This window comes from Xyrauchen texanus, chromosome 14, assembly GCF_025860055.1.
Source record: "Xyrauchen texanus isolate HMW12.3.18 chromosome 14, RBS_HiC_50CHRs, whole genome shotgun sequence".
Classification (NCBI taxonomy): domain Eukaryota; kingdom Metazoa; phylum Chordata; class Actinopteri; order Cypriniformes; family Catostomidae; genus Xyrauchen; species Xyrauchen texanus.
This window is the reverse complement of record NC_068289.1, coordinates 11,786,338-11,801,660: the sequence shown is the minus strand read 5'-3', so window position 1 is coordinate 11,801,660 and position 15,323 is coordinate 11,786,338. Positions and strand designations below refer to the sequence as shown.

The following is a 15,323-nucleotide window of genomic DNA, read 5'->3' as shown; positions in this document are numbered from 1 at the left end:
ATTTCAGTCAGGATTTAGGACCCATCACAGTACAGAGACTGCACTTATCAGAGTTACAAATTACTTTACTCTTCGAGTAAATTTAGATCTTAGTGCTGCCTTCGACACAATAGATCACAACATTCTCTTGAATAGGCTGGAGAATTATGTTGGCATTAGTGGCCTTGTATTAGCATGGTTTATGTCATATTTATCAGACACAATTTGTATGCGTAAACAAAGAATTGTCAAATCAAATAAAAGTATGGAGTGCCACAGGGATTAGTTTTAGGACCTCTGCTTTTCTCTTTATAATGCTTCCCCTGGGAAATATTATCAGGAATCATGGAATAAGTTTCCACTGTTATGCCGACGATACCCAACATTATATTTCTTCTAAACCCAACAAAATTCACAATTCTCCAAATTAGCAGAGTGTAACAATGAAATCAATGATTGGATGACCAGAAATTTCCTTCAACTCAATTCCAGCAAAACTATTTCTAATTATTGGACCAAAAACCTCTAAAAAAATAAGCCACTAAAATATTATTTGACTCTCGATGGGTGTACGGTTACGTCATCTTCTTCTGCAAAGAAATATATGTTCCCTTTACAAAAAGCTTCACTATAATGCTGCGTTGATAAGCGCTACGGGGAAAACCCTAGTTGTGACCGAGCTGAATAATGTGTGCAACACGTCAATGAACATTGACCGGAATTTATAGCCTCGGCTGATGTAATCATTAGATGCACCTGCGGCCAGGACATAAATGGATACGTCACCAGGTGTCGTCAGAAACTCTTTTTTCAGAGCGATTCTGTGTCTGTGTGTTTTACAAACCCTGTCAAAACTTTCTTTCCTCTTTTAGGAGTTAGAATCAGTTAGGCAGTGAGCAATGAACATTGTTCTCTTTTCTCTTCTGTTTAGAAAATATTATATATTTTTTGTGGCAGCGGGGGCGTGGTCAAGCGCCCGTCCGGGAGAGAAAATCAGTAAGGGCGCTTACACCTGAGCTAAATTATGTCTAACACCTGTCTCTGATTTCAGTGAGCACGGGGAGAGCGGCATAAAAAGGCAGCGAGAGGGCCTCCAGGGGAGGGAGACGACAAGCTAACCCAGTGCGCTTGTGTCATATTGTGTGTTATGATAAATTGTATAAATTACGTCGGCATTAAAAAGCTTACCTTGTGGTGAAGACCTGCTTCCTGTCCTCCTTTCCACTGAACAGTATAACACTGGTGCCGAAACCCGGGACTTTAAAGGAAGCATGGAAAGTGGTCGCCCCATAGAGTCCTCCCAGCTGGCAGAAGTCCTCCAGTCCCTCGTGACGCTGCATCAAGGCCACCAGCAATCCCTGCTTGAGCTCCGGCAGGACCAAGATCGCCGGTTTTTCGAAATCATGCAGGCTCAGGCAGAGGACCGGCTCGCCATCCGGAGCCTCCTCAGCCAGGAGGGCGCTTCAGCCACAACCGTGACCCCGGACACCCGCGCTACGCTGCCCCCCCCCATGCTACAGAAGATGGGGGCAGCAGATGATCCTGAGGCCTTCCTCGATTTGTTCGAGCGTTCAGCAGAAATCTGGGGCTGGCCCCGCGAACAGTGGGCAGCCCGCCTGATTCCCCTCCTGTCCGGGGAAGCTCAACTTGCGGCACAGCAGTTGCCAGCGACGAACCTCCTGGCCTACACCGATCTGAAGAGGTCTATTCTGCAGCAGGTCGGTCGGAGCCCGGAAGAGAATCGCCAGCTCTTCCGGGGCATGAAACTAGGAACGTCCGATCGCCCGTTCGCGTTCGCTCAATGGCTCCGGGACGCCTGGAGGTGGCTGCTCGCGGGGGACCGCAACGTCGAGGGAGTAATCGACCATGTGATACTGGAACAGTTCGTTCAACGGCTGCCTCGGAAGACGGCGGGGTGGGTCCAGTGCCATCGCCCGGCGTCGCTGGAGGTAGCTGTTCGGCTGGCGGAGGACCACTTGGCAGCGATCCCGAGGGCGGACGAGCCCTATTCTTCTCTCTCTCTTTCCCCTTCCCTTGTGTCTGCCCCTGCCCTCGCCCCCTCCCCTATGTTCTCTCCTTCTGTTCTCTCCCCAGGGCCCGTTACTGCCCCGCGCAGGCATGGAGGGTTCCAGAGACCAGCTCCCCAGCCTTGGGAGAATGTACCCTCCCATTTCTCCTCATTCAGCCGATCTCCTCCTCAGGTGGGGGCGCCCACCAGCACAAGTGCGGCCGCAACGCCTGGGCCAGCCTGTTGGAGGTGCGGAGACCCGGACCACTTCCGGGATCAGTGTCCGCTGATGGAGGTGGGGACGGTGGTGCGGGTCTCCGACGTCCCGCAGGCTGCCCCCAATCGGGCTGGAGCATACCGGATTCCGGTAAGGATCAGGGGGGGTATTTACCAAGCTTTGCTGGATACCGGCTGCAATCAGACCACCATCCATCAACGCTTGGTTCAACCCGGGGCTTTGGGTTTAGCTAAACTGGTGAGGGTGAGGTGTGTGCATGGGGATGTTCACAAGTATCCCATGGTGACTTTGGCGATTAAATTCAGGGGAAGAAACCATAGTGTGGAGGCAGCGGTTAGTTCCCGCCTCACTCATCTGCTAATCTTGGGTACTGATTGGCCGGGTTTTGAAGATATTTTAGAGGGGATTTGCGCGGATGGGTCCTGCATAAAGAGATGTGCGGTGTGCGATGCTCTGGCAGGGGAGGCGGAGCCGGGGCCGTCCTCGGCTGCTCTGAATGATGAGGGAAGGGGCGAGGTGGCCACCCCTCCTCTCAGGGAATTCCCTGAGGGGGACTTCCCTCTAGAACAGTCGCGAGACGAAACCCTTAAACAGGCTCTTGACCAAGTGAGAGTAATTGATGGTCAACAGCTTCGGCCGGGCATCGCCATTTCATACCCGTATTTTGCCATGATTAAAGATCGGCTATATAGAGTGACGCAGGATGCTCAAACAAAAGAGGAAGCGACCCAATTGTTGATTCCACGGAGCCGCCGGGAAAACACTCCGCGAACTTTACGAGCTCTTGGGCATTAAGTCGATTCGCACCAGCGTTTACCATCCGCAGACTGATGGCCTAGTGGAACGATTTAATAAAACCCTCAAGAACATGATTCGTAAATTCGTACACGATGACGCTAGAAATTGGGATAAGTGGCTAGACCCCCTGTTGTTTGCAGTACGAGAGGTCCCGCAAGCCTCAACAGGGTTCTCCCCGTTTGAGCTGGTGTACGGGCTACGCCCACGCGGGGTCCTCGACGTCATCTGCGAAGCTTGGGAGGAGGGACCTTCTAATAGCAAAAACGAAATTCAGTACGTTCTTGATCTTAGAGCAAAACTCCACACACTGGGGCGACTAACACAGGAGAATTTGCTCCAGGCTCAAGAACGCCAACGCCGGCTGTATGACAGGGGTGCTCGGCTACGGGAATTTGCACCGGGAGATAAGGTACTTGTATTGCTCCCAACGTCGAGCTCTAAATTACTCGCCAAGTGGCAAGGACCGTTTGTGGTCACACGACGAGTTGGGGATCTCGATTATGAGGTTAAACGTACCGATAGAGGGGGCGCGCGGCAAATATATCACCTCAACCTCCTGAAATTGTGGAGGGAGGAGGCGGCCTCTCTGAGGTTGGCCACGGTGGTTTCGGAGAGGGCGGAGCTCGGACCGGAGGTAAACAAAGCCCACAATCACAACACTCCGGTTACTTGTGGAGACCACCTCTCACCGCGTCAACTCATAGAGGTTTCCGATTTACAAAAGGAATTTGCAGACGTGTTTTCCCCTCTACCGGGCCGTACAAACATCATACAGCACCACATCGAGACCGAACCGGGCGTGGTGGTACGGTGCCGCCCCTATCGCTTACCCGAACATAAAAAGAAAATAGTTCGGGAGGAATTAGATGCGATGCTCGATATGGGCGTAATAGAGGAATCCCACAGCGATTGGTCCAGCCCGGTTGTTCTTGTTCCGAAGAGCGATGGGTCTGTTCGATTCTGTGTGGATTACAGAAAAGTTAACGCGGTGTCTAAATTTGACACGTACCCAATGCCCCGTGTTGATGAACTGCTCGATCGGTTAGGTACTGCGCGTTTTTATTTGACCTTGGATTTAACGAAGGGTTATTGGCAGATCCCCTTGACACAATGTCCCGTGAGAAAACCGCCTTCACTACGCCGTTTGGATTACACCAATTCGTGATGCTTCCTTTCGGTTTGTTTGGGGCACCAGCCACGTTTCAGCGTCTTATGGATCGGATCCTCAGACCTCACACCGCGTACGCCGCTGCCTATTTAGATGATATCATCATTTATAGCAATGACTGGCAGCGGCACATGCAACATCTGAGGGCCGTCCTGAGATCGCTGCGGCGGGCGGGGCTCACAGCAAATCCTAAGAAGTGCGCGATTGGGCGTGTGGAGGTACGGTATCTGGGGTTCCACTTGGGTCATGGCCAGGTGCGTCCCCAAATTACAAAACCGCGGCGATTGCGACTTGCCAAAACCCAAGACCAAAAAGGGGGTGAGGCAGTTCCTGGGGCTGGCTGGCTATTATAGAAGGTTTGTGCCTAATTATTCGGACGTCACCAGCCCGCTGACTGACCTCACTAAAAAGGGGGCTCCAGATCCGGTCCAGTGGTCAGAGCAGTGTCAACGGGCGTTTATGAAGATTAAAGCCGCACTTTGTGGGGGGCACCTGACTTCTCTCTCCCTTTTGTATTACAGACGGACGCTTCAGACAGAGGGCTGGGGGCCGTACTCTCGCAGGTGGTGGAGGGGGAGGAGCGCCCGGTGCTGTACATTAGCCGTAAGCTCTCCTTAAGGGAGACTAAGTACAGCACCGTGGAGAAGGAGTGTTTGGCCATCAAGTGGGCGGTCCTCACCCTCCGTTACTACCTGCTGGGGCGGGCCTTCACCCTCTGCTCGAATCACGCCCCACTGCAGTGGCTTCACCGCATGAAGGATACTAATGCCTGGATCACCCGTTGGTATCTAGCTCTCCAGCCCTTTAAATTCAAGGTGGTCCACAGACCGGGGGTGCAGATGGCTGTCGCCGACTTCCTCTCCAGAAATGGGGGGGAGTGGTAGGCAGGCCGGATGACGCCCCAGCCTGAGTCGGGCGGTGGGGGTATGTGGCAGCGGGGGCGTGGTCAAGCGCCCGTCCGGGAGAGAAACGCGGTAAGGGCGCTTACACCTGAGCTAAATTATGTCTAACACCTGTCTCTAATTTCAGTGAGCACGGGGAGAGCGGCATAAAAAGGCAGCGAGAGGGCCTCCAGGGGAGGGAGACGACAAGCTAACTCAGTGCGCTTGTGTCATATTGTGTGTTATGATAAATTGTATAAATTACGTCGGCATTAAAAAGCTTACCTTGTGGTGAAGACCTGCTTCCTGTCCTCCTTTCCATTGAATAGTATTACATATATATATTTCAAAAAAAAGAAAAGACAAAAAAAGAGAGAATGACTGAAAGCCGCAAAGGTGCGTGTTCCCCTCTTCTCGCTCGATAGCTGAAGAGGACACACATCAGTTTTTGCTCTGTTTGTTTGGGGGTAAGAGCACGCTGCTCTCGCATTGCAGCAGGGCGGGTGCGAGCACTGCAATTTGCTTTAACAGGCAGAGTGCTTTGTGCTCGCCTCGCTTGCTTCCGGGATTCGGCACTCACGAAAAAAGAAAAAAATTAAGATCGTTCATGGGGCTCTTGCATGGATTTGGCTGCAAGAGCCCCACAACCTTTCTCTCGCTCTCTTCCCAAACCCAGCTGGTCCTTCGCATGATCTTGAAGCGCGTTCCGACGCTTCTTCGGATCATGAGGAGGATCGTGATTCTCTTTCCGCCTCCAAGCTTTCCGTCCGCGCTAAAAAAATCTACGGAGGAATTGCTCCGTAGTTACTCAAACGGTTGCCAGATTGGACTGGCCACGCGAAAAAGAGACCCCAAACCCTCCAAATTAGGGGATAGATTTTATCTTCCAGTCTAAGAAAGGGAACGCCTCATGAGTCCCTTCCCTTCTTTGATAACCTCCATGAAGAGCTTTTTCGCTCATGGAGGAACCCCTAAAAAAAAAATATATGTATATTTTCTTCCAGTGTTCACATACCCTCGACGTCATTATATTTGACTATCGTGGGTGCTGAGGCACAGGGGTATTCAGTGATGCTTGATGAGCAAGCCTCAGACCCGCCTCGGTCCTGTCTGAAGGGAGGCTCAAAAGCAAAGCGTGGCGAGTCGTGCTCCTCCTCCCAGGGATTGGGGACAGTATCACCTCCCTCGCCAGCCCCCGAAGCAAGAACTCAGGACTATAATTTCTAGTAAGAGAAAACCCTGATGGTCTTGCACCTAGATTAGGGGGTAGCTCCCCTCGGGACGGGGCGCGTGCTTCACTTCACCCCTCCCGGTACCCCCTCGAAGCCCCTCCATTTCTGCCACCTCTTGGTGTTTCGGGTTGCAGAGGCTTCTGTCAAAATTGGGTGTTTTCGCTGTTCCTGCATTTTATTCAGGATGCGAAACACTCGACAACCCCTCAACAGGAAGTGTTCAAATATAATACCCATCTCAGAGATCCTGGCAGCGTGGAAGCTTCTGCCAGTTATATTCTTTTCTGTGGGTCTTATAAGGGCGTCAGGATTTAATTCACTCGCCGCTTTTCCGCGTTTCAACGGCATGTTCTCACTACCGTAAACCGGATTTCTTTTTTTATGTAAAAAAAAAAACTCAATCTCCTGGTTAAAGGGGCCATGGTATGTGCTCCCCTTCCAGAGAGAGAGTTAGGTTATTACACTAAATACTTCCCGTTTCCCATGGAGGGTGAGGGGTGGCGTCTGGCTTAGATCTTAAAGCTTGAACTGCCCGTGGGTATTCAAGTCCAAGATGATGCCTGTCAAGACGGTCGTGTCTCAAGCCCTACAACTTGTTTGGCTTGTCACCATCGATCTTATGACGCACTTCTATACTTCATTTAGAAGTTCTGCCACAACCTAGAAAGTTCCTGAGGTTCACTTCTGGGGGCGAAGTCTTCCAGGGTCAGGTTCTTTCACTCGGCCTAGCCCTTTTTACCCACACATTCACAATGCATGATGTAGCGCTGGCTCCTTGTGACTCCGGGGCATCTGCATTCTGAATTATGTAGACGACTGGCTGATCCTACCGCAGTTCCAGGAACTGGCAGTTCAACACAGGGGCATCGTCTTAGCTCATCTGTTTCTCTGGGGTTGAGGCTCAACGCCAAGAAAAGCGTCCTCTCTCCCACTCAGAACACTGTCTATCGGGGCATCGTATGGAGTTCAATCACAATGCGGGCACAACTGTCTCCCACTAGGATTGAGTCCATTCAGATCACCCTGAGCAAAGTCAGGCTAGGTCAAGGTTGCACTGTTATCAGTATCAACGATTTCCAGGTCTCAGGGCGACCGCGTCCACGGTGATCCCTCTGGACCTTCTGCTCATGAGACCGTTTTTGTTGTGGCCAAAAGCCAGGGGATTACTTCCAAGGGCCAAAACCCCTAGGCTAAAAAGGGTTACGCGCCTCAGGTTTCGTTCCCTTTCTATGTAGTTCAGACCCCGGTTTTCTGCCTTGGGTCCCGCTCTAGGTGCGTCTTGTTGTCACAGGCTGCTAACGACAGATGCTACCTTGACGGGTGGGGTAGCGACCTTAAGTGGTCGTCCAGCACAGTCACTGTCTCGGGTTGATGGCTGTATTTCTGGCCCTGAAATACCTCCTCCTGAGGCTGCCATGCCTTGGTGCGGGTGGACAATACAGCGGTAGCCTCTTACATAAATCATCAAGGAGACCCACGTTCTTGTCAGCTGTATTTCTGACACGTTGGATTCTCCTTAGGGCCCAGGGCTTTCTCCTGAGGTTATCGAGACCTTTTTAAATACCGGGTGTTTTCCACTTGGAACAAGTTTGGATGAGATTTTAGGGCAGAAGAGGACCTCTTCGCCTCTATGAATAGCGCAATGTCTCCTCTACTTCTCCCTGAAATCACGCAGCCCCCTTGGGTCTAGACGATAAGACACATACATGACCCAGAATGCGTCTGTATGTGTTTCTTTCCCCGGTTTCTCTGCTCCCGGGAGTCTTGGCAATGTTCACCAGCAAGGGTCTTGCCTCCTATTAATGGTGCTGCGCTGGCGAACAGGATATGTTTCTCTGAGTTAATTCCTCTCCTCGACGGCTCGCCTTGGGCGATTCCGAACAGGGAGGACCTTCTTATCCTTGGCCCGAATTGTGAAACCTTTCATGTCTGGCCCCTAAGGGTACCAAATGAGGTTCACAGGGTTTTCTCTTGAGGTTATCGAGACCATTTAAAGTGCTAGGGCTCCCTCCACTTGGAACTGATCTGGGTAGATTTTACAGGGCAGAAGAGGACCTCTTCGCCTCTGTTGATAGCACAATGTCTCCTTTACTTCTCCGCGAGTCGCCCAGTCCCTCGGGAGGGGCTGATTGTAGTAACACATACATGGCACAAATGTGCCTGCATGCGTTTCCTTCTACTAAAGTTCTTATTACAGACCCAGCTAACTGCCAGTTTGCTTCAGTTCTGGATTTTCTGTAGAAAGAACTGTCAGCGGGCACTTGCCTCACCACTGCCAGGTTCTATGTGGCCACTGCGGTTTGCCACAGCTTGGTGGGCGGGGTGCCCTCAAAGAGGCATCCTCATTATTGCCCGGGCCTACGAGGCACGCGGTCAAGCTTCGCCAGTAGGTTTTAGGGCGCACTCTACCAGAGGGCTCTCCTCCTCTAAAACCTTGGCTAGAGGTCTCCCTCTGCAGCAAGTTTGTGATGTGGCAGGTTGTCCTCTCCGCACACATTCATTGGAATTTTTTAGTTTGGATGTTCTGCACTCCGGGCTCTTATGCCCTTGAGTCGACATCTCAGCTCATGCCTGAACAAGTTTGTGATGCGGCAGGCTGGTCCTCTCCGCTCACATTCATCAGTTTTTATGACAAGTTTGTGTTGCGATAGGGTTCTCTTCGCACAAATTCATCGAACTTTATGGGTTAGATGCTTTGGTACTCCGGACTCTTATGTCCTTGAGTGGACATCTCAGTCCATGCCTAAACAAGTTTGTGATGCGGCAGGCTGGTCCTCTCCGCTCACGTTCATCAGTTTTTATGACAAGTTTGTGTTGCGATAGGGTTCTCTTCGCACAAATTCATCGAACTTTATGGGTTAGATGCTTTGCTACTCCGGGCTCTTATGCCCTTGAGTTGACATCTCAGCTCATGCCTGAACAAGTTTGTGATGCGGCAGGCTGGTCCTCTCCGCTCACATTCATCAGATTTTATGACAAGTTTGTGTTGCGATAGGGTTCTCTTTGCACACATTCATCGAACTTTATGGGTTAGATGCTTTGCTACTCCGGGCTCTTATGTCCTTGAGTCGACATCTCAGCCCATGCCTAAACAAGTTTGTGATGTGACAGGCTGGTCCTCTCCGCACACATTCATCAAAATTTAATGGTTTAGATGTTTATGCTACTCCGGGCTCTTATGCCCTTGAGTCGACATCTCAAGCTTATGTCTGAGACCTCTCGCGTTTTTGTGAGTACGCTGCACAACCGTAGGGGTACGGACAGCCCCAAGTGCGGCGGCGTGGGTATTGCATTCCCCGTAGCGCTTAGCAGCGCAGCATCATAGTGAAGCTTTTTGTAAAGGGAACATCTCGTGTTACATGTGTAACCCTTGTTCCCTGAAAAAAGCGGAACGAGATGCTGCGCTGCTTTGCTGCACTGGGACGTCCCAGGACTGCTCTTCAAAAAGAAGTATCTGACGACACCTGGTGACGTATCCATTTATAGCCTGGCCGCAGGTGCATCTAATGATTACATCAGCCGAGGCTATAAATTCCGGTCAATGTTCATTGACGTGTTGCACACATTATTCAGCTCGGTCACAACTAGGGTTGTTCCCAATAGCGCTTAGCAGCGCAGCATCTCGTTCTGCTTTTTTCAGGGAACAAGTGGTGTCAGACTCCACTGCTATGTGTCGCTGAGAGATGATGACCAACTACAGCTCAGTTTTTTTTTACTTCAGAGGATGAACTGATGCCGACTCCAACTGTAAGACATTGAATACATAAAATGCCACTGTCTGAACCTTGGACTTAGGATGAACCCCACCAAACCTCACTGAAATGACCTGCAGGTTGAACTGCGATGCACCACATCGTTTATCTCTGCCTGCATCACCATTGTCTATTTATGGACTACACTCTTGAAATGTAATACATAGACTAAAATTTAATTGCCAACAAAAGCCTTCATCAGCCAACTAACAAAGGACAATGCATCTATGTAAACTTCTGCAGTTAATCCAGGATGGACTTCAAAGACATTAGTCATTAATCTTAAAACAAATATTTTATTTTTAAAACACTGGACATTTACACATACTTAATTTACAAATTTGATCTGTTCTGGTCCCCTTGGTCTCCTGGCCACTAGCCTAGTCCGCTCTGGTCTCCTTGGTCTCCTGGCCATCCCCCAGATCCGCTCTGGTCCCCTTGTTCTCCTGGCCGTCCGCCTGATCTGTTCTGGTCCCCTTGGTCTCCAGGACATCTGCTTGATCTCCTCTGGTCTCCTTGGTCTCCTGGCCGCCCGCCTGATCTGCTCTGGTCTCCTTGGTCTCCTGGCCGTCCACCTGATCTGTTGACCTTGCCATGTTCCACTGCTCTCCTTGCCCCTTGTGCCCCCCCTTGGACTGCCTGTTTGCCCCTTCACTCCATGGACAATTCGTTTTTTTGTTTTTGTGCTTTTTTGAAGCATCTGGTATCCACTCAAAGCAGGGGCTGTCATATTCCCTGTTGTCTTTTGTTTTTGTACTTTTATGTTGACATTCTTGTTTAGTCCCTGTTTCCTGTTAGTTTTGTAGTCCTTTCTAGTTTTATTCCTTGATTGTTCTCTCTGATTATTTCTCATTCCCTGATTGTTTCCCCAGGTGTTCCTCATTCCCTTGTTTATTCCCTTGTGTATTTAAGCCCTTGGTTTCCCTATTTCCTGTGTCAGTTCTTGTATGTATGTATGAAGGTTTTTGTCTATGCTCAGTGCCAGGTTCAAAAAGATTTAGCATTTATAACTTGCCGATTTCCTCTTCCCAAAAATTTAGATTTTTTTTGTACTTATTAATTGTGGTGTAAAATAACTGTAGCAAAGTTGAATAATTCACTTTTAATCCACTCAAGTAAAAGTAAAAGTACCATTATTTATTTATACTTAAAGTATAATTTATTTTAAAAATGTACTCAAGTCCTAACGAGAGTAGTTGTAATTCATTAGTTTTGACCTCTGGAAAAGAAACACAAACAGTAGAGAACTGATGGCACTACATCTGTTCACATCTTTCATCCCACAGAGAGCTCACATTTTCAGGGATCAAAACAATACAGGACTAAATAGCTGTGGCTGACTAGCGACTAAATCCTTCTAAAAAAAAGATTTGAACCAGATGGATAAGCTTTCAAATACTTATCCAATCAGTATTAAACATAGATGTAAAAAAAGGAATGTTGGCTGAAGAAGAACATTAGGGAGTTCACCCAAAAATGAAAAGTTTCACATTATTTACTCACCCTCATGCCTTCCCATATGTGTATGACTTTGAAAGATTTTAAGAAGAATATTTCAGCTCTGTAGATCCATATAATGCAGCTGAATGGTAGCCAGAGCTTAGAATATATAGATATAAAAAAAGATAAGAGCAGCATAAAAGTAATCCATAATACTATAACTCCAATGGTTAAACCCATAATTTTGAGAAGTAATATCATAGGTGTAGTTGAGAAAAATCAATATTGCCCAGCAGGTGGCAATATGCATGAAGAATGTGAAAGTGGAGATTTATAGTAAGAAAGTACTTCAAAATGGATCTGTTTCTTACCCACACCTATCTTGCTTCTGAAGATATGGATTTAACTGTATGATAGCATTAAGGGGATTCCATTTGAATTGCATTAGCATTGCCAAATACATTGAACTCTATTGGAGTAAAGCATCAGCAGTTAACAATTTGAACTTTGAGCCTGTTACCGCTGACCTTTTGTCGAGCCAATGATTCCTGTGCAATGTGCATATACGCACAGTCTGTCTTTGCAATGACATTTCCAGCTTAACACCATAGTAATTCAAATATTTTACCTTATAGAGTATAAAGCATCAAGAAATAATTTAAAACAGACAATTTATTTGTATTAATAAATAAGCTAATACAATAAATGAACAAATGATTTAAATTTTTTGGGTGAACTAACACTTTGATGACAAGAGATTTTGTCTCTTCTCTATTAATATTTGATTAGTATTGCACTGTACTGAAAGTAGAAAGACATATTTGCCTCTCTGGATAGTAGGCTTTAATTTAGAATAGCTGTAATTTTTTTCAGACTTCATTCATCAAAGTGATCAACAATATTACTTACATGTGTGCTTTATATAATTGTGTGAGACCAATGAGTTCTTTCGTTTGCATGCCCAGCTTTTTATTTTTGAATGTAACCGCTTTCACAGAGAAGAAGATATTCAGCAATTAAATGTATGCCCCATTTTTGGAACAGTTGAAAGATGTGTTGGCATTACTTTGGAGTTCTGTTATATTTTTATTTTTCAGTTTTATTTCCAGTGCTTTTTTTTTTTATTCATGTCTAGTTGTTTGAAAACACAAGATAAATCACAAATGTCATCAAAAACCTGCATTGTTGTGTTTTCACAATTCTGTTATTAATTTGATCTGTCTCCAATTTTAAATTAATCTGACTAAACCTCTAGTTTACAGCTCTAATTAATTTCTGATCAGTCTTTTAATATAACAATATACAATTTTTAAGTTATTGATTACTCTAAATACTCTTTTAGGTGGTTGTTCTACTTGGTTGTCCTGGGTGGTTTTCTCCTATATTAAAGCTTGTTCTTAGTCAGCGGTTGTAGGGTTAACTAATATCATCTGGATTGGCTTGTCTCATAACCAGACGATGTTGCCGCTTAATCACGTACATACAACTTGCAAAGGCGGGTGGTGCTTTCTCCTACCTGGTTGTCCTAGGTGGTTGTCCTACCTGGTTGTCCTGGGTGGTTTCTACCCTATAGCGATTTTACCGGTCACAATGATTCCAGAGAGATTCAGAATAAATCAAATAATAACAATTTATTTGTCAGGTAGGATATAAAACATTGTTACAGAAATTAAAATCAAAGCCAATTTAACACATGATCAGAATAAACAAGCATAAAAATAAGGCAAGAATAAAGAGACATACCTGACAAATGGAATGCTACATGCAAAGGCAAAGCATGGGAGATCTGGCTTACAGATTCCCAGTGCTAATCTGCCATCATTAAGTACCAAACGAATCTGATCTGGGAGGGTTCATGCTCATGATAGAATACAGTATTTTACTAAGTTCTTAAATCTTACTTGTGTTTTGACTTTGCTGAAAGAGAATGAGACTTGCACTGAGAGAGAGAGAGAGAGAGAGAGAGAGAGAGCGAGAAAGCAGATGTGAGTGAGATTTGCGAGAACAGGATAAGTCATCCTAAAATAACCTGAGGTGAGATAGAGGGCAGATGTGAGATTTGCGTAAAAATTAGGGAGTGTTGTCTTAGGTGGAGATGCTTCTTCTATGTGAGAGTTTTATGATATTGTTCTCACAGAGCCTTTTGGGTTTAGACATGCCAGCCTTACAGTTTCCTCCGCTTGGCCCCCAGGGACAATTCCAGAAGAATCCCTGTAGTCTCATTGTGTCTACTTCTTTTTTTATCTCAGTCGCTGAAGTGTGTGCAGTGGCAACGGGCTAAGAGCCAGGGCCACGTCGGTCGATGTCTGTAAGGATCTGATGAGGCATCTGAAGTAGCAACACTGGAACAGTGTGAATGTGAAGATGAGGGCACTGTCAATTGCACATCCCCAAAATATCCAGTCCCACCATGCGCAGGCATACAGTGCTGAGCGTGTAGATGAACTGGAAAGGATTTGTGCTGTCTTTTTGGCAGGTATTTATCTACCAGTGCCTGGGTGAGGTGATATTTCGTCTGCAAGATGATTCTTTGTGTCAAGTCCATTGTGTTCGCCACAGCTTGTGTGCTGTGCTTGTATCCAGTGGTATCCTCCCTAGAATCTGACCCATAGAAAAGTCCTCTGTTACCTCCAAGCAAAGGAGTGATGGGCAGGACAGGTCAGTCCTCCATAAGTGAAGGAATTCATCTAACTGACGACACACCACTGAGTATGTGACACCTGGACTGCGTCAGAATGGCCATGCAATGACTCAACATTTATGAGTTTGAGTGTCATTATGAGAAAAAGTTTGAAAGGTGTTACATGTACAAACAACATAGTGATGAGTTTCATGACATGTGCGACTGGTTAACAAGGTCTCAGTACCCTTCAAGGTTGTATATCAGTAAGATGATCCCATTTTACTATCTGAATTTTTCCCTACAATGCCAATCGGGCGTATAGTAGTGGAATTTGGAAAAGCTTGATCTGGATGGATTAAAGAAAAGATAGCAAGGAATCAAAGGCAATCAGTACAGTAATTTCCAGTATACATCAAAATGGCAGTTAATAACTTAGAATAATTGATATCTTTATCTATATCTTTTTTTGTTTAAATCTAAGATTTATATTAGGTCATTTAGAACGTGCCTAGATGTATTATGAAGATGGAGGTGTAAAATATCCTGTCTAGCAGCAGTAAATATATCTTGTGCATATGATCTGCAGGCTAAGTCACGTTCGATGGTATGGGTCTGATTGAATAATGCTTGGCTGACCAATAGAAGTGCCTACGCTTCAGATTTAACCGCTTTGATTATATTTTCATTACTATTGGTGATATGTTGGAAGCCAGTGGCAAACTGGTCTGGCCATCTTCTGTGATCTCCAGCGAGCAAGTGACGTCTTTCAAAGCGTGACATATAGTTCCATTCCAGACAGGACATTTGCGTTTGAGCTTCTACTTCTCTCCCTCCAGCTGCTGTGGTAAGTCCATTCTTTTTGCCTATTATAAGTGTTGAGGGAAAGCACTGATGCGTCCAATATAGACACATTTTGTAGAACGGGTCGGAATACCCACTGTTAGTCTGGAACCGTAGAAATCCGGTGGGGAAAAATAAATTAGACATCAACATGGATCAGGGACATGCTAAAGGCAGTGTAGATAAGGAAGTAATGGAAGCTCTTGCCGTTAAAAGATATCCTTTTTCATTTACACAAGAATGGATTGCATTTAAAATGGAGTAATGATGAAATCCTATCATGGTACTCTACGGAAATCTAAATACCAGAAAAACCCAGTCCCTAGTGTTTACTTGCTTCACCATAACGACATCGACACCATGG

At 46.7% G+C, this 15,323-nt stretch overlaps 1 pseudogene; it reads right to left on the bottom strand.

Annotated features, from left to right (window-relative positions):
* Positions 1-13,736: 13,736 nt before the first annotated feature.
* LOC127655187 (uncharacterized) lies at positions 13,737-14,923 on the bottom strand (annotated as a pseudogene).
* Between the last annotated feature and the right edge of the window lie 400 nt (positions 14,924-15,323).